Source organism: Meriones unguiculatus, chromosome 4 (genome assembly GCF_030254825.1).
Source record: "Meriones unguiculatus strain TT.TT164.6M chromosome 4, Bangor_MerUng_6.1, whole genome shotgun sequence".
NCBI classification, from domain to species: Eukaryota; Metazoa; Chordata; class Mammalia; order Rodentia; family Muridae; genus Meriones; species Meriones unguiculatus.
In genome coordinates, this window is record NC_083352.1 from 50,194,776 (window position 1) to 50,213,341 (window position 18,566).

An 18,566-nucleotide genomic window follows, 5' to 3' on the forward strand; every position below is an offset into this window, starting at 1 on the left:
CCTAGGAGACAAATGTTTTTCTTACTCATCTTCCATGAATGTGCTTGTTGAATGTAGGTCAGCCGTGGCTCGTGGGCTCCGCTGAGCTGGAAATCCTCAAGGAAATGTTTCTCCCGCACCGTTTTGTTGGTGGTGTTTTAAAGTCCTATGGCGGCAGCCCTCTTGCGTGCCCTGCCACCGGACCTCACAATGGAAAGAGTGGAGACTTCAAAGACACATTGAAATTCAGCTCTTTTTGGGAGATCAGCATGATCTCCATGTTTCTGTGTAAACCTGACCAAAGAGAATCCCTTTGTTTTTAAACCTTTAATGTTCTTTGTTGCCTCCAACAAGTAACTTGCTTTTCCTGAACCTCCTCCCTCCATCCTGCCCATTACATAGAAAAAAAATAATACCTATCACAAATCTGCGAGGAGAAGCAGAGGGAGAGCGGCTGCATCGCCGATGAAATGCCTTCAGAGAGGACTGACTGGCGAAAGGGCTCAGTGGGTGTTTGTGGACGTGTGCGAGGACACGTGTTCAGAGCCACTGAATCCGGGTAAGGCCAGGCAGATCAGCTGAGGAGCTTCCGGTGAAAATGGCCTCTGCAGGGTTTCTGGACAGCCAGGGCTACACAAGAAAACCCTGTCTTGAAAATGGCCTCTGTCAGCTCATATATTTGAATGTTAGTCACCGGGCAGTGGAAACTGTCTGAAAGGATTAAAACAGGTTCTCAACCTTCCCAGTGCTGTGACCCCCCAACCATGAAATTATTTCATTGCTACTTTATAACTGTGATTTTGCCACTGTCATGAATTGTAATGTACATAGCTGATATGCAGGATATCTGATGTGTGATCCCCCGAAGAAGTCAGGACACATAGGTTGAGAGCTGCTGGATTAAAAGGATTAAGAGGTGTGGCTTTGTTGATCGATGTGGAGGTAAGGGCTAGAGGTTTCAAAAGCCTATGCCAGGCCCATTTTTTTCTCCCCCTGCTGCCTGAAAGTCAAGATGCAGAGCTCTCGGCTACAGCTTCAGCAATGCGTACCCCTGTGCTACCTGTCACGATGATAATGAACTAAGCCTCTGAGACTGTAAGCAAGTCCCCAGTTAAATACTTCCTTCCGTAAGAGTTTGCCTTGGTCACGGTGTCTCTTCGCAGCAATAGAACAGACTAAGACAAGCACAAGCTTGTCATCCCAACAGTCTAGTGATGAGATGGGAGGCGGGGTCAGGAAAATAACCTGGGGCTGGTTAGCGTTATGTACGTGGTGAACGAGAAGAAATGCTGTGCTCACGCAAGGCAGGAGAGAAAGGACACCTAACGCTGTCCTCTGACTTCCAACATGCACTGTGCCACATGCACGCCTGCACTCACACACAGAAGCATGCACACCTCCACACAGTATAAAAGGTCATGAAAAAGAAAATCCTACATCTTCTTTAAAGTTTTTTTTTTTTTTTTTACTTTAATAAAGCTTAAAGAAAAGGCTAGTAAGATGTCTTTGGGTGAATTTTTCATATACATTTCAAATGCAATGTCCTTGGTGATCTGTGACCACACTTTATAAGAAATGGTGAGTTCTTGTGGTGTGACAATGAAAAAAGTTAAATCTGTTAAGCTGGGGCACAGCTTGAGACAGGAACACAAGTAAGAGAGGAGAAGAAAGCAGTTACACAACGTGTCTCTCTTCTAGTTGCTCCATCTCTACCCAACTGGAACGTTGCTTCACAAAAGTTAGCCACAGCCCCACCAGCAATAAACATCCGGAATTGCAAACCTCATCTTGCCACTTCACTTTCATAAATCTCGGTTGCAGAGAGCAATTCTCTTTTGTTTGCGAATTGAGAATTTTGAAAGGATATTTATAGTCACAATTAGTACCTTTGTCACGTCTCTAAACTAGAAAAAAAAGGGGATGTTATCACGTGATTCAAATATTTCTCTTTTGCATATGAAAGGAGATCATCCACTCCTTTCAAGGGATACAGGACAATATCGGGGATGTGAGGCTATAACTGGGTCTCTGTTACTTCCATTCATCTCTGTAGACAGTCAAAATATATTGGTCACTATCCTGGTTTGCTTCCAGATTGCTCGGTAAACACCATCACCAAAAGCCACCTGGGAAGGAAGGGGTTTATTTGATCTCAGGCTTCCATTTGGTAGCCCATCATTGTGGAAAGGCAGGGCAGGGAGCCTGAAGCTGGATCTGAAGCCGAGACCATGGAGGAATGCTGCTTGCTAGCTTGCTTTCCATGGCATGGTTAGTTTGCTTTCTTATACAACACAGGACTACCTGTTCAGTGCTAGCATTGCCCACAGTGGGCTGGCCCCACCCATATCAATCATTAATTATGAAAATGCTCAGTGGACTTGCCTATCAAACAATCTTATAAAACCCTTTTCTCGGGGCTGCAGAGATGGCTCAGAGCTTCCGAGCACTTCCAAAGTTCCTGAGTTCAATTCCCAGCAACCAAATGGTGGCTCACAACCATCTATAGTGAGATCTGGTGCCCTCTTCTGGCCGGCATGCACAAATGCAGGCAGAATACTGTATAAATAATAAATAAATTATAAAAAAAAAACTTTTCTCATTTGATAGTCCTTCTTTCCAGATGACCCAAGCTTATGTCAAGTTAGAAAAAAAAAAAAAACTAACCAGCAAAGTCACCAAAAAGCCAATGGAAAGATGGTCTATAATGAACACATATGCAATGTCTGAGGTATTGCATTGTCACCATTTACCCCGAAGGGACATGACAACCAAGTGAGAGTGAAGTGTTGCTGTTCTGGCATTGAAAGGCTCAGGGATAAAACTCCAGGGCAAGCCACCCAAGCCCCTTCTCTCTGATGGTGGAAAGGCAGGCATATTGGAACACTAGAACAAACACAAACTAGAGCTGGCAAAAGAGTAGGTGTCACTGCAGTTCTCTCCTTGCGGGCGTGAGCTCCCCTCACTTCCTATAATCCTAACCATTCCCTGAGTTGCGTGATCAAGGTGATGAGGCCCTGGGTAGGCACTGTAAACAGCAGCATGGCCCTTCCACTCTCTTCTTGCTCGTGGTTGCCATCTGAATAATGATGTAGGCTGCCCACAGCTCACCCTTTCAAGGTCTAGAGGACAAGCAGAGAGCTATGAGGGTAGTTATTTTGTGAGACTGTGTGATCACAGTCTACAAAATGGAACTGTGTCTGAAGGTCCAGGGAGATGAGGCACCACAGTGAGTCACAAAGTTAATTCAGGATGATATTCTGCTGATTTTTAAAGAAGCCAGTAGGAGGATACTTTTTGGGATGGTCTGTGCTGTATGTAAAAAGAGAAACAAGAGTCAGAGAAGATGGTCTGGCGATTTTGAGATGAAGACACAAGGAATAGCAAGATGAAAAAATGGTCAAAGAATATTATCTGCTCTGCTACATGATTCGGCTGCCAGCGTAACCTGACAAACCTTAAGAAACTGATGTATCAAAAAAAGATGTAAATTTACTTATTTAAGTTGGCAAGATGGCTTGTTGGTTAAGAACACTTGCTGCCAAGCCTGATGACCTGAGTTTAGTCTCCAGGACGCACATGATGGAAAGAGAGAACAGAGTGCCACAAGCTGTCCCCTGACATCCATATTTGAACTGAGGTACACAGGTAAATAAATACATAATCATAAACTTATTAATTAAATAAAACATTGAAAAATTAGGTGTATTTGTTTTGTAACATACATACAATAAACTTTTCTAATGAGCTCCAAATTTGTTTCCTTAAGCAAAGATATACCACATCAGCAAGGTGCATAAGATTCTAAGCTCATAAATGTTCATAAGAATGTTTCTTATGAACAAAGATTCAGCGCAAAAGAATAAGATAGTCCCGGGATGTGTTTCATTCATGGCTGAACAGCCTTCTGATGAAATGTGCTTCTGGGGTGACCTAGACAGTAACATTCCTAAGTTTCTCTCCAATCTGGAAAGTGTTAGAAAATCATCAAGAAACTCTTGCTGCCAGGCTCGGGGGCTGCAAACTGAGTAAGGTGTTTGCCTGATGTTCATGAAGCCCTGGGGGTCAACACTCAGCACTGTATGAACCGGGCCTGGGGAGAAAAGCCCAAATCAAATCTCCACTGCCCAACTCTCCCTCTCCTGAGCAGGTTCAGAGCGCTCTCCCCTGCCAGTCCCACCCCTCAGACAGAACACAGCTCTTGTTTTGCTGCATGCCAGGCTATTTTCCTAAACTTTATGGACTCGTTTGAACCATCACAGTCTTTTCACCTATTTCCTGTCAGTGAGAATTACTAATGGCTGGTCTCTTTGGATGCGGGTTGGTTCTACTAGCTGTCCTGATGAATGGTCTTGGAGCACTTTGATATATATGTGACAAATGCCTCCAGCCTGCCTGGAGGCCTAGGGATGCCCCCCCCCATAGCTTTGTTCAACAACAATTATTCTGTTCATCTGTGGGATGCGTTTGCTATGTCTTTTATTTATTTTGCCTTCCAACATTCCCACCTTCCAAGAGAAGAAGTGAATAAGCTACCCGCAGCTCCCCACAAGAAATTAATTTTTTCACCTTAGGTGGGCCATCTGCTTCTCCTAACAAGGCTGCTTTGGACTTGAATTGAATACATCTTGTCCTAGGCATTTTGCCAGCTGTAGGCTCCAGGAAATGGAGCAACTAAAACTGGTTCCCTTGCGATGTCAGGCTTTCTTTTCTGAAATGCAACTCACGGAATCAACCTCAAGGAATTTGGGTATGCATGCTCATAGGAGTAAATAGTGTCAGGATCCCAGAGATAAAAACTGAACTGGGTGTGACTTTCCAAAGACTTTCCCTTTGAGCATTTGTACAGATCTAATGGTGGCACAGAAAGATGGAGAAAGAGCACTTGATGAGGACACATCAAAAAAAACCCTGAATTAGAGCCTCAGCCCTGGGTACAGATGGTGCTCATTGGTGGGGTTTTTAGTCTTCCTGATCTAGCCCCATTTGACAGGTGCTTCTGATGCCCAGCCATGTTGACAGCTTTGGCCCCCTGGAACAAAAGCCTTCTCTTAAGCTTCCAGCCTAATGAAGATTTATCAGACATAAGATGCCACCAGTGATTCCAAAAACTCAGTAATTGCTTAGGAAACATTAGGATGATTTAATGAACATTTTGCTCTATAAGCAAAATTTGCAGTATAAGCAAATTTATGATACATAGTTTAGTTTAGTTAGATAATAGAAATAAACTACTCAAAATTTGTATTGCTTGATTGACTGACATATATTTATTGCAAGTATTTATAAGCTGTATCTGGCCATAGAAGTTGCTGAATACACTGAGCGTCATTTTCAGATCACGCAACGCGGAACTCGGGGAGGATGCCTTATTTGGTGGGTGTGAGAAGCCTGAAAGCCATCTCAGGTTGGTCAATTTGGGAAACTGTGGAATTTACCTAATTTACAAGTAAAATTTGGACTTACCCTTTCCTTCTGAGGATGGGCCTACCAAACTCAGTGAAGGATCCAGGGTCAGTCCGATTACCCACACAAAGTCAGGCGCACTAACAGTCCGTCATGAAGCAGGGAGGAGCTCATGGACCCATTGTTCCTTAAGCTTTTATACTCAGTAAATGGCTGCTGGGGAAGGACAGCTTTTTTCTTCAGTGGTACAACATTCATGCTCTTGAAAGCAAACCCTCACCACAGGTCTGTAAAACAGTGGTTCTCAATCCGCGGGTCAAGACCCCCTAGGGGTGTCAAATGACTTTTTCACAAGGGTCACATATCAAATATTCTGCATATTAATTCCCAGCAGTAGCAAAATGACAGCTATGAAATAGCAACAAGAGTAATTTTATGGCGTGGGCCATCATAGATTGAGGAGTGTGTTAAAGGGTTTCTACAGTAGGAGGACTGAGAACCACCACTGTAAGCAATCCTTAAGGAAATTCACTCATGGTTGTCAGGTTTTAGAAATGTTGCAAAATCAATGACAAGCCAGGAATTCCTTCAATCTACAAATATTTAGAGAGTACCTAAATAGCTACTTGAAAAGTATTTGCCGCATGTTCCTTGGAATCCAGTTTTTTGAGATATTTAGCTAAAAAAAAAAAAAAAAAACATGGGGAGGTTTTAGGCCTAGAGTTGCAGTTCACTAATAGAACACAGGTTTAGCATGTACAAAGCCCTAGGTTCAACCTCCGGCAACACCCCCCAACCCCACCCCCCCACACACACACACGCACGCTTTGTACTCAATTCAATATGCAGAAAAGAAAAAGACTCTGGGAGCTTCACATTGGACTAGCATATTAGGCATAGTACGGATTCAAATTTGAGCCAACTCTCTTTATTTCTGCAACGAACTTGCTCAAGCCTTTTCAATGTAGGTAGAACTATGTCTTTAAAAAAGATACACAGCATTTCTTTATTTTTATTTCTTTGATCATTTTGTTCATGTACTTTACATCTGGATCATAGCTTCCCCTCCCTCCTCTCCTCCCAGTCCCTCCCTCTCTCATCCCTGATTCCTATCTCCCCCTCGCTTTCTCCTCTGAGAATGGTGGGTAGGGCTAGGGGGCCCTTCCGTGGATATCAACCTTTGGCATATCAAGCTGAAGTACAACTAGGCTCATCTTCTATTGAGGCTAGACAAGGCAGCCCAGCTAGGAGGAAGGGCTCCAAAGGCAGGGAACAGAGTCCTCATTCTTGAAGTCGACCAGAAATCGTGGAAACTTACTTGTTCTGAAGCGGCAGTCCTGTTTCAATGTTCCATTCCAGAAGAACTGATTGGTCCATTAAAACTTTGTGCTTGGGTTCGGTTTGGGTTTTATGGTGCTGGTAACTGGATCCAGCCCTCTGCTGCTGAACTACAGCCCTCAGCCCACAGGTTCTAGTTTGAATCACGTCTACACAGTGATACTGTTCTAAGTTGGTTCTGACAGAAGCCAGCGGGCAAGCTTGCTGCTACAGGGCCTTGTACATGCAGCAGTGCTCTGAGCACAAGGAAACCCAGCATGAGAGCTTGTTGGACTCACACAATCAATCTACTGTCCCCAAACATGACTGCTTTGCCATGGTGGCTAGGTATAACTGAGTTTCAAACCACAGCCACACACCGAACCTGGAACAAGCTGTCTCCCACAAACCTCAAGGTCCTGGCATGGAGCCTGTCACCCTCTTTCTTTTTTGGGGCATCTCAAGTCAGGACTGTCTCCACTCTGCTCTCTTCCCTGGAAGCTCCAGGGCCCTCAGTAAGGCTACTTGGGTACATCAAGCTGATACTGGGAAAAACAATGTTTGTGAAGATGTGTATCTCTAGCAACGGCACAATTCATGCTCTTAAGAATATCTAATTTCTTCCAATTTGAGACTTCACTAAATCCAGTATAGGATCCAGAACACAGCACTAATAAAGTGTTGTGGAAGCAAAGGAGAGACAGGGGGAGAGCAAAAGATAGAGATTGTACAATATCTCAGGTACAAATGCTCCCTCTTCCTCTGCGTGTGTGAAAGAGAGAATGTAAAATGAGGTAGCAGAAGATCCCCCCCTTAGCATTTGCCATATTAAAAAGTATAAAGTGCACTTAACAAGCTGCTATCTAATGCAACATAGTATAATGAGTTTCAGCAAGAGTTAGGAAGTCAGAAATTCTCTCCTGACCTCCTTATTCCAAACTAAGTCACCCACACCTTCCAGACTTTTTGGAAAACTAGCTCTCTTATCAGAACGAGGCAGGTTATCAATGGAGAATCTTTCCGAAACTTTTAGATTAGGGAAGTAACTACCTGCACTGGAAGAAGCAGAATGCTTTTAGATATTTTTTCTTCATTATTTTTTACAGTTTATTCATTGTATATGCCTCAAGTCCTCCTTTTTGACACTTAAAAGCCTTGATTTCCACGGAGAGGGAAATATATTGAACCAATATGACATTCTTAAGCCCTCCCTCTAGCTACCTTCTAACATAATATTCTAATATCTAATATAATATTTTCATATTAAATAACTTAAACCATAAGCCCAAGACACAAAAATTAATGAAGACACAAGATAAACCATTTAATGCTCTTTAATCTTTGTGATACTAAAATGTTTGTACTTGAATCTATCAGGCCACAACAGCTCACAGTGAGACCATATAGTGAGCATTCTGTAAACTGGCCACAACCTGAAACAAATTTTCGTTAAACCATCCCTCCATCTCCCGAAAAGGAGCCTTCTCTAGAACTGTTAGAGGCAAAAACAAACCAGTAATTTACTAGACAGTATTATAGAAAGGTGATTGGTTTTGTTGTTTTTGTTTAATCAGGAATAGTGGTATATATACTCAGGACATGGTGGTGAGAGGCTCAGAAATTCAAGGCCATCCCCAACTACTATGAGAATCCTAGCCCAGCCTGGGCTACGTGAAACCCTGTCTTAGGAAAGCAAGCAAGCAAACAAACAAAGGATATAGTTGTTAATGTTTTCCTCTGAAGAAATGGTAGTGTTTTTTGGATTTTTAGGGGACATATTTGGCTCTCTAATACTCACTCGCAACCTTACTAAACAGTAAGTTATGTTTTAACCAGAGCATTCTGAATGTCATACACTCCCTGCAGGGGAGGTGGACCACAGAGGAAAAGCGTTTGCATTGTGAACTTTCTCTTGTCTCCTTATGCTTTCTCTCATTCGTTTGTACATACAGACATAGTCTTAGTCTTGTTGAATTTATTATTTCAATGTACAAATACTTTTATTTGGATTTAAATGTAACATTTATTTATTTCACTACCAGGGTTAAAGAACATATAATACTTAATATGTTTTATTAGTGAGAGAGCAATTTTGCAGCTAATTTAATACACATCAATTTCCGATTGCAACTTAAAAGAAACGATCTTGGCAGACCACCAGTCTGCTCATATTTCAAAGAACATTAAATAGAAATAGAACTAAATTACCCTATAGTTAAATTTCTCTTGCTCCATAAAATAGTTATGGTTACTTTGCTTATTCTTTTATTTAAAAAGACCATACTTGGTTCTGGTCAGATCTATTAAATAACCTATTTTTTTCTTAATTGCTACATTCAAGAAGCCATATAGAGTGAACAGTTTCAACTCACTTGATATATAACTGCGAAAATACATTGACCAACTTACTTAAAAACCTATTCTACACGAAGCCTACAGTTGGGTGTATATTGCATTGTTCTTAGTCAGCCACTCATGACAGGAACAAATATCTAAAATGAATCAACACAAAGAACAGAAGCTATTTTGGCTCATGCTTTCAATCTATGGTTATTAGGAACCTGTTCCTTTTTGAGCATCATGGCAGGAGTGTGTGGCAGAGGCCTGACCAGTTCATGATAGCCAGGGAGCACAGGAGTGGAAAGGTTCCAATTTCAACCTCCATGGGCGCAGAGCCAGGCAGCTAGCTTCTTCCAAGCTAGGCCCTGTTTCATCCTAGGTCACCCTTCCCCAGGGACAGCACACAATGGGTGCCGGTCTTTTAACATCCAAGCCTTTGGATGACATTTCAGACTCAGATAATGGCAAATATCTTTATTTTTATTTTGTTACAAAATTTTATTTGAATTACACGCAATCTATGCGCCAATCCAGGGAGAACAAAAATCTTTACAGGAACGTGTACAGTATTGGGGCAACTTATCTAATGTTCTGACTGGGTCCCCTGTGGGTCCTCTTAGGTGTCTCAGCTAGGCATCTTTACTGTCAGTTACAGCAATTATTCTTCCTCATATCTTTCATCTACCTGGTAGAGTAGGGATTAGTAATGCCAGGACACTGGGAAACAATAGCATGCACAGAATGCCTGCAGTACTTGATTTAAAATGACATTAATTATTATCTTCTAATAAAGGCCTTTATCTAGGTCAGGCTGTTTCTTTCTAGTCTTAACTCACAAAGAATTCAATAAGGGATGGATTTTAAATTTCATCAAATAACTCTTAAGCATCCAAACACTATTACCAGCCTTTCTCAATTCATGCTGGAACAAAGGCTCATGAGCACGCTGCTGCCTTCTAATGGAGCATACATATTCCTCTGCCCATGTGCCAGGACTGGAATTCTTCTGTGGCGGGCTCCGAGGCGAGGCCTTGAGGCCTGGCGGCTAACCAGCACTGAATGCCTTCTCTCAAGTTGTCCAAGCACACGGTTCTTGGAGGCTTTGCTTCCTATTCGGGTAAAGCAAAGGAAATTTACATGGACCAAGTCCCCGGGGACAGGAAGAAGTTCCTGGGGACAGTGGTGCATGGAATAAAAGGAACAAAGGAGTCAAGGTAGATGAAGAGCCCGTACCCATGAGAACTACCACCACCACCATCACACACACACACACACACACACACACTGAGCCACTTCTGTTCTACTGGGTTTGGTAACATCACAAGCATGGGCGAGACGCCTAGCTAGATGATCCTGTGCTCCGGGTGTCAGCCACTTGGAGGGCGGGAACATCAGGTTAGAGTGGGAGGTATAAGCAGGCACCAGGTATAAGCTAACCCGATGATGACTTAGACCAGGCTGACAAAAAAAGGTGCAGGCGCTTCATTCCATAGTCCACGACTACTGTGTGAGTGGTGCCGTGGGTGATGACATGATGGCGCTGCAAGAACTCCACTGAGCCCCCACCAGACAGTGTGCAGCAATCCACATCCATCACAGGAACTGTGAAGGGAGGGTCCAGGCGGACCTACACAGAGCGTAAATGCGCAGAGAAGGAGCTGAACAGGCCTGGGTATGCAACTAAGGCTTGATGCTGAGAAGTCAGAACTGTTATATTTGAAGAAATGGGCATTCCATTCTTAAGGAAGACTTCTCATACTGGCAGGAAAAACATATTTCGGGAATCTGAGGTTTCTTCCAGTTGTCCAGGAGCAAAGCTCCTCTGTCTTCCGTATTTGCCTCTTCAGTGGCCCTGGTAGCCTCTTCCAAGATCAGGAGATGCATTCATCAGGCAGGTGTTTAAACTTAAACTGGCAGTGGATCTTGGGATCTAGGCCACAAGTGTGGAGGAGGGCATCACATGGCAAAGATGCCCGTGTTCGGGTTTGTAGCGCTTGTTTTTAAGCTCTCTTTTATGTGGGGTTCCTCAAAGTCTCTCCCTTCCAAGCCCCTAACACTAGGTAGGAGAGAGAAGGTTAGTGGGGAGAGGGGGTGCAGACCCCTTTATTTCTCCCAGCTGCTTAGGGTCAGTGGGTTCCCCTGGGCCTATACCAGTCTCAACAGCAAACACAGCAGGCAGTCTCCCCCAAGCTGCTGCGTTGAAATGGTTCTCTGTCTGCCACACTATCCGCCTCTGGTCGTGCCAAACTGCTACACACCACATACCAACACGTAGTGCCACACTTTCTCTCTCCAGGCCCCCATATTAATATTCCGCAGAGTCCTGGACCACACCCTCCACCATGCCACATAAAGGCAGGCCATCACCAGCTGGCAATGGCCACGCCCCTCAAGAGACAATTAGCTGTGGACAAACTAAAACCCAAACTAAAATCCCACACTCGGGATGAAAGCAAAAACTTATTTGCATAACATAACTGAGTTTCCGAAGACACCCAAACTTCCACTCCAGGGATCTAAAGCTCTCTGGGCTGCCTCCGCACGAAGTTTGGGCTGTGAGGGGCAGTTAATTGTTTCTTGATGGTGCACGGGGCCCTCTAGCTTGCTAGTCAGGCCGGCACAGCCCACAAAGCAAGGCATGAAGGAGCTGTGTCAGAAGCAATCTTCCAACCAGCCTGAGAGCGCGGCTACAACGAGATCTCTTTCAAGCCACTGGTGTACTTCAATAAGTTGATCGGTCAACACAGTCACGGCAGCTGTCCTCATCCGGTATCATCCTGACTCCTGTTGAAAGCTCCAGCTATTTGTTTGGCAAAAGTCTTCGGATTGCTCTTTTCCTCTGGGCACGGGTGTTGCTTACCGGTTGGTGGAGTTGGCTTCCATAAGAATAAAGGCATATTGAAACTAAAAGAACTGGAGAGATGGCTCAGTGGTTAAGATCACTGGCTGCTCTAACAGAGGACCCAGGTTCAATTCCCGAAACCCCATAGTGGCTCACAGCCAACCGCAATTCCAGACTCTAGGGAGTCTACCTTATTCTGACCTCCGAGGGTTCCACACAGATGTGATACACATACCCGCTCACACTCATAAAAAATAAAGTAACTAAATCTTTACATGTTTTTTAAATTTAAAGACACTGACAAATTAGATAAAAAAAATAACTAAAATCTTCAAAATGTTTAAGTCAAAAAAAATTAAAGATATCAGGCCAGGTATTGTGGTGCAAGCCTTTAATGCCAGCACTTAAGGCACAGAGGCAGGTGAATTTTGTGAATTCAAGGCCAGCCTGGTCTACCTGGTGAGCTCCAGGACAGCTAGGGCTACATAGAAAGACCTTGTCTCAAAAAAAAAAAAAAATTATATATATTGAGTATCACTCAAAAGTGGGAAATAGAAGGGACTATAAAGATTATCCCTTAATCACACATTTACAAGAAAGAAAACTGAGAAATTTACAATGGTGTTCAATATGAGGCTCTTAAGGAAAGCAAAGTGACCAACAGCAGGACTTCCTTTCCTGACAATATAACACCACTCCTGTCAGCAAATACATACCAGGTACCTGCCTCTATAATTTTCCTCCTCAGATTACAGTCATTTAGAAAGAACTGTCATTCTGGCAATTTTCCACATCTGACTTGTAGAAAATGCAATTGAATTGGTTTAAAAAAATCGTTTCAAGCCAAGTATTAAGAGAAAATTGGCTGGGGAGGCGCTGGGAAGAGAGTGATGGTTCTGTGGTTCACAGAAACCATGTGCAGTTCATTTATGCTCAAATTATGACCTACAGATCTGAAAAGAACCTTATCTTTTTTAATATTTATTTTAGTGTGTGCACCACATGCTTGCCTGGTGCCCTGAGGTCAGAATAGGGGTTCTGAATTCCCTGGGACTAGAGTTACAGACAGTTATGAGTTGCCAAGGGTGCTGGGAATTGAACCCAGGACTTCTACAGGAGTAGCCAGTGTTCTTAACCACCGAGCCAGCTCTCTAGCCCATATTATTTTATATTCTTCACTCACTGTGGTGGTTTGAATAGATATGGCCTCCAAAGACCCATGTGTTTGAATGCTTGGTGTTGTTGATTATTCAAGTTTAATATTGATGTATCTTTTAGTTAAACAGCGGTTATTCCTAAACCAGCTGTATACCCAAATCACCACACAGAGACTAGGGTTTGTATAATCAACCTAGAGCACAATGCTGGGCAATAGTTACTCCACCCTAGACCTCCAAGCCCGCATAGTTTCCCCCCATTCAGATTTCCCACATTATACTTGCTTTTAGTCATATCTTAGGTCCGGTTCATCTCTCCACAGGACAGGATTCCAAGTCCTGTCCTGCAGATCTCTGCTCTGCTACTCCTCCCACTCGCTTCCTTCTCCTCCCCTCCAGACCAGGATGTCCCACCCTATTCTCTCCATTGCTCGGCATTGGCTGGTTGTTTTATTAAAAATACAGAGAACAAATGGTGACATGTTTATACATGGCAGGTGATGCTTAGAATAAACATCACAATGCAATGTCCAGATTGAAATCAGGCGGTGGGGTAGAGAAATCAGCATTTGAATGAACAAGGGTAAATTGTATACATTCCACAACAACATTATACCAACAACGCGGCCCATAGGGAATGACAGTATTAGGAGGTGTGGCCTTGTGGAAGAAGCGTGTCACTGTGGGGGCAGGCTTTGAAATTTCTTGTGGTCAAACCATGCCCCATCTGGCAGTCTCCTTCTGCTGCCTTCCAATCAAAATGTAGACCTCTCTGCTCCTTCTCCAGCACCATGTCCGCCTGCACTCTGCCATGCTTCCACCAGGGTGATAATGAACTATACCTCTGAAACTGTAAGCTAGCAGTTTTCCCGTATAGGAGTTACTGTGCTTACGTTGTCTCTTCGCGGCAATAAAACACTAAGACACTCTCTTCACTTACCTTGTTGCTGAGGTAAATTGATTAAGAGCAAACCTTTGCCTTTATTACCAGCTAGAGCCCCATGACTTTAAAATGTATGAAACTGGTCCAAGTTCCTTCATCCCTTTGAAAGTGGTTCCTCCATCTAAAAGCATCTCCATGGAAGTAACTTGCTCATATTTAACACAACAGGGGAAGAGGACTGACTGCACCTAGTAATGACAGTCAGTGTCATTTTAACCAGCACTGATACCATCGTTATTAACATTGTCAACCCATCGGATTCATGTAACTGTGAAACAGCTTTGGAAGATTAGGACAACAACTTGGGGCCCGTCGCAAGACGCTTAATGCTCCACCACCCTGGCTTGTCAAGTGAGCGAGATTTCTGACAGAGCACACACTTCACACTGGCATCTGGAACGTCATTCTCTGCACTCTGAGCCTGTCACCTTTTCTCTTGGGAGTGTGCCCCTCACACTAATATTACCATTCATCTTACCTGTTCCACCAAGTCCTAAAAGGAGATGTTCCTCGTCGACACACCTCCCTCTTGACGCCCATTTCTTACTTTATGTCTCACTATTTTGAATAGCACTAGTGACCTGTAGGTATAAATTTTTTTTCAAAAAGCCCAAAGGCCACCTTACTCTCTCTTTTCAGGGAAAAGGGGACCTATCCTTGCTTTTCTAATGAACAGACTCTTCTCCTGCTCCCACTACAGCCCACCTGGCAGTTCCCACTACACTACATTGATGAAGCTGCATCTCAGGACAATTTTGTCTCATTCAACATTTTTCTTCCTGAAGCTGTAACACCATCAGCACCACATCTTGCTCCACCAGCGACTTGGTGGTTCTGCCTTCCCCTGCAGGGCCTCCTCACTGGAGACTCCTCAGGCCTGTCTGTTTTCATTAGGTTTTGCTTCAGTGGCATGGAGCTAACTTTGAGAAACAGAGGTTACTTTGTTTAACCTAGTTGCAAAAGCCATTCTAGGCACAAATGTCCCAGGGTTCTGCAGAAATCTTGAGAGAGAAAATTTTAAGAGTTTTAAACAAAAGAAGAAAAGTCTGACAGAATTAAAAAAAAAAATTACGTGAATGCAATAGCATGTTTCTTAACTGATGAGGTTATGAAATAGGTTAAAAGTTGTGTTGTCTGTAGATACTCATTCAAAAAGCATGCTGTGAGTTAGCTCTACATTTGTGCGACCATCCTGAGATTTCCTTTTGTCAAGAACGCTCATGTACGACAAGTCCTGCCTCTCTGCTGGGAAAAAAACAGCTGCTGCTTCTCCATTGACTCAGAGATTCTGCAGGGATTGGAGCCTAAGGGAAGCAAGAAAAAGAGGCCAATTGTGGAACAGACAAGCAGGTTCTGAATCAGGGCATATGCATGAGTCCCCCAGTGGGCATCTGGGGGAGAGTTGATGAATGTTCCCATTTTTCCCCCCACAAACGTAAGATTTATGATGTCTGAAATTATTTATATCTGAGATGATTCTGAGACTTCATCTGGTTGCAAGGATTTGATGGTTGTGGTTGTTGTTGTTTTTTTTTTTTTTAAAGAAACACAAATTAGACCACTTTTCAAGTGTAATAAATGCAGGTTCTTTGAACATAATTGTTCAAGTTCTACATAAAATATCCTTTTACTTTGAAATCATCTGTCACTAATTTGTGAGTTTTTATTTGTAGCAAACCTTATTTGGTCTAGAAATGATAATATTTATAAATAAAAATACAGAAAGCACAGTTATCAATATTTAAATATGGAATATAAAATCAGAACTAGATATGTTTTCTAGAAATCTGGTAGTGTATTTGAATGACTTTTGCTTAAAAATTGGCTTTTTGTCACTTATAATGTTCACTTTGCGAGGCTTTTACTGTCTCCAAAACAATTGGTCTCCAGGGAAACATAAAGTAAGGTTCAATAAAAGGCCTGAATAGCAATTCATTAGAAAAAATAAAAATAAAAATAGAGGCTTCTATACAAGACAACAAATATTGGTTTCAAATTTGAGCCTAATTTTTTTTTTCTGAGTCAGGGTCTCACTATGTAGTCCAAGCTTGCCTCAAACCTGCCTCATTTTTCCCCAGTGGTAGTATTGCAGGCATGTACCACCATTCCAGGTTTGGACCTCAGATGAAGAAACACAAGAGCAGATCCTTCAGGTGTCAGTCTTGGTTTGTAACAACTCGGTTTGGACAACTTTTGTGTAATGGGCATCGAGGTAACAGCAAGTCTTTCAAAACTTAACAATGTTTAGTATTTTCCCCTAGCACAGTAGAAAGCCCAGCTAATAATAAATAAATGTTTGACATCCTAATAAGGAACTAGAAAGCCTGAGTTCAAATGTGTGTCCTCAGGGAACACTTACCTAAGTGACTCAGATGGGGTCCAGAGACTCTGAGTCCATTACCATGAACTGCTGCGTACCAGCTGAAGACAGCACGCAAGAAGTAGTGCCAGGAATGTTGCGTACTTGGGTATTGCTGGATGTAATAGTATGATATAAAACTCTCTTGAGCAGAAAGGTAACTGAATGAGTCATACAATTCGAGACACGAGAGCGAAAAGACAGGACCTGACTGCAGGGAATACCTAATTAGCACCATACTTCTGAACTAGATCTGCACAAGCTGAACAAGGCAGGTAGCACTTCAGATGCAACGAAGACACTTTCCCATTTTCCTCATATTTCTATACATTTAGACCAAAATTAACAAAGGCTGGTCATGGTGGTGCTCTTCTGTAAGCCCAGCAATCGGAGGCGGAGGCAAGTGGATCTCTGTGTGTTTGAAGCCATCCTGGTCTACATAAGTGAGTTCCAGGACAGCAGGGGCCATGTTGAGAGACCTGGCTCAAACTAACAAAAAAAGGAGGAAGATGAAGACGAAGACGAAGGAAGAAAGGAGGGAAGGAAAGAAGAAAGGAGGAGCTTGAAGAAAAGCTGGGTTATATTAGTTTACAATTCTGTTACTGTCCATTATTGTAGGGAAGCCAAGGCAGAAAGCTCCAATAGCTAGTCACATCATACCCACAATCAAGAGCAAAAAGCAATGAACAGAAACAAGCTTGTTTGCTTGTGCTTTATTTGATTTCTCTGCTCTTACACAGTTTGGGGCCCTCTGCCTAGAGGATGGTGCCTCCCACAGAGGGCTAGATCTTCCCAAATCAATTAATTTAATTTACACAATTCTCCACAGGTATTCCTACAGGCTAACCCAATGTACACAAGCCCCGAGTGGGCCTCTCTTCCCAGGTGATTGTATGTTGTGTAAGGTTGACTAAGCTAAGGGACTAAGTTAAGCATTATAGCAGGCAAATGCTGGTCTACCAGAACCTACCCCTTTCTGGGTGGGCATGAATAGCTTTCCCAGAACTGCTGTTGAGAGCCTCCCACTCACCCTCATTCTTATTGAAATACTTGTCCTTTGGCTTCTACCACTCTTCTGATTTTCACAGTATTTTTTCGGCTACCCCTTTGTAGTTTTCTTCCAAGCTGTCTACCCGTCCCTTGGAGGTTGATGATCCTTAAGATTCTTGTCCCAGCACTATGCTTTCTTCTATAATCCATTTTGAGAAGAATTCTAGTGTAAGGGTAAAAACTGAAGATGCTAGAATTGTATGGGACCTGTTTATTAATGGCTGGGTGACCTTGGGAAAGTTATCTGACATCTCTGATATTTCCTCACATAAAAGGTTCTAAAATAGAAGTTGTTTCTGAGGGCCACAAAGAGGGGAAATATATTCTTGCATGTAATGAGCATATCATAAAACACAGTAAATATTGGGAGGCAAAGCTATCACTTATTTGAAAAACTCTATATGTCATTCAGATGTTATTATTTGTCATTTAGCTGATTAGCTAGTAAATGCTGATTCTCTAGACAGAATTTATCCTGAGCTCCAGGTCTGAAAAACCAGTTGCCAACATTTCCAAATGTTCCTTAAACTCAACATTTACCAAGTAACTAATTTCTGTCTTCCCACTCCTGCTTTAGCCAAAATTTTTATATTCATTTTCCTGTTTGAATAACAGCTCCCCCTTTGAGAATCTTTTTCCAAATGAATGACAGCACAGTCCATCAAGTCCCAAACCCTTGAAAATTTAATGTTCTCTTCTTTCAGCTAGCGCTGTCTTAGACATAACATAATCGCTAATGGGGTGATTCAGTTTTCTCTTTGTTGCTAATTCCATTTTACCTTCTTCCTATTTTCTCTTATGGATTACTGTTACAGCCCTGTTTCCCCACTCCAACTCTGCACTGTGAAGGTTCTTGTATAAACTAGTCATTTCTCTCCATGAAAAACTGTTCAGTTCATTCTGCTTTGGAAGAGCCCAAGAGAGGCCGTTCTTGTCTCCCTCCACTCCCCTTCTCCCCTCCTTTCTGGCTGGAGCTGAGATTGTCAATCCCAGGCAGAGACAAGGCAGACAGAGGTTCATTTGTAAAGAACCTCCTTCCAGCCCTCCTCTCTTCTCTGTTGCCCAGACTACCCAGTGAGCTGGAGCATTTAAGAAGAGTCTTCAGCCGAAAACACTGAAAAGAAAGCAAAAGGTATGTAGTTTTTTTTTCCTCTATGCAAACATTTTATATCATTT

General features: G+C 42.8%; 1 protein-coding gene across 2 annotated transcripts in view; it reads left to right on the forward strand.

Moving 5' to 3' along the window:
- The window catches only part of Scrg1 (stimulator of chondrogenesis 1), a 134,003-nt gene that overhangs the window by 95,146 nt on the left and 20,291 nt on the right, over positions 1-18,566 (forward strand). The window contains exon 1 of one of the 2 annotated variants that reach the window (XM_060381806.1): positions 18,369-18,522. The exons of the other annotated variant lie outside the window; for it this stretch is intronic. The gene's annotated coding sequence lies outside the window, so the exon portion shown is untranslated. Of the gene's footprint in view, positions 1-18,368; positions 18,523-18,566 lie in introns of those variants that run through there. 2 annotated transcript variants of the gene reach the window in all.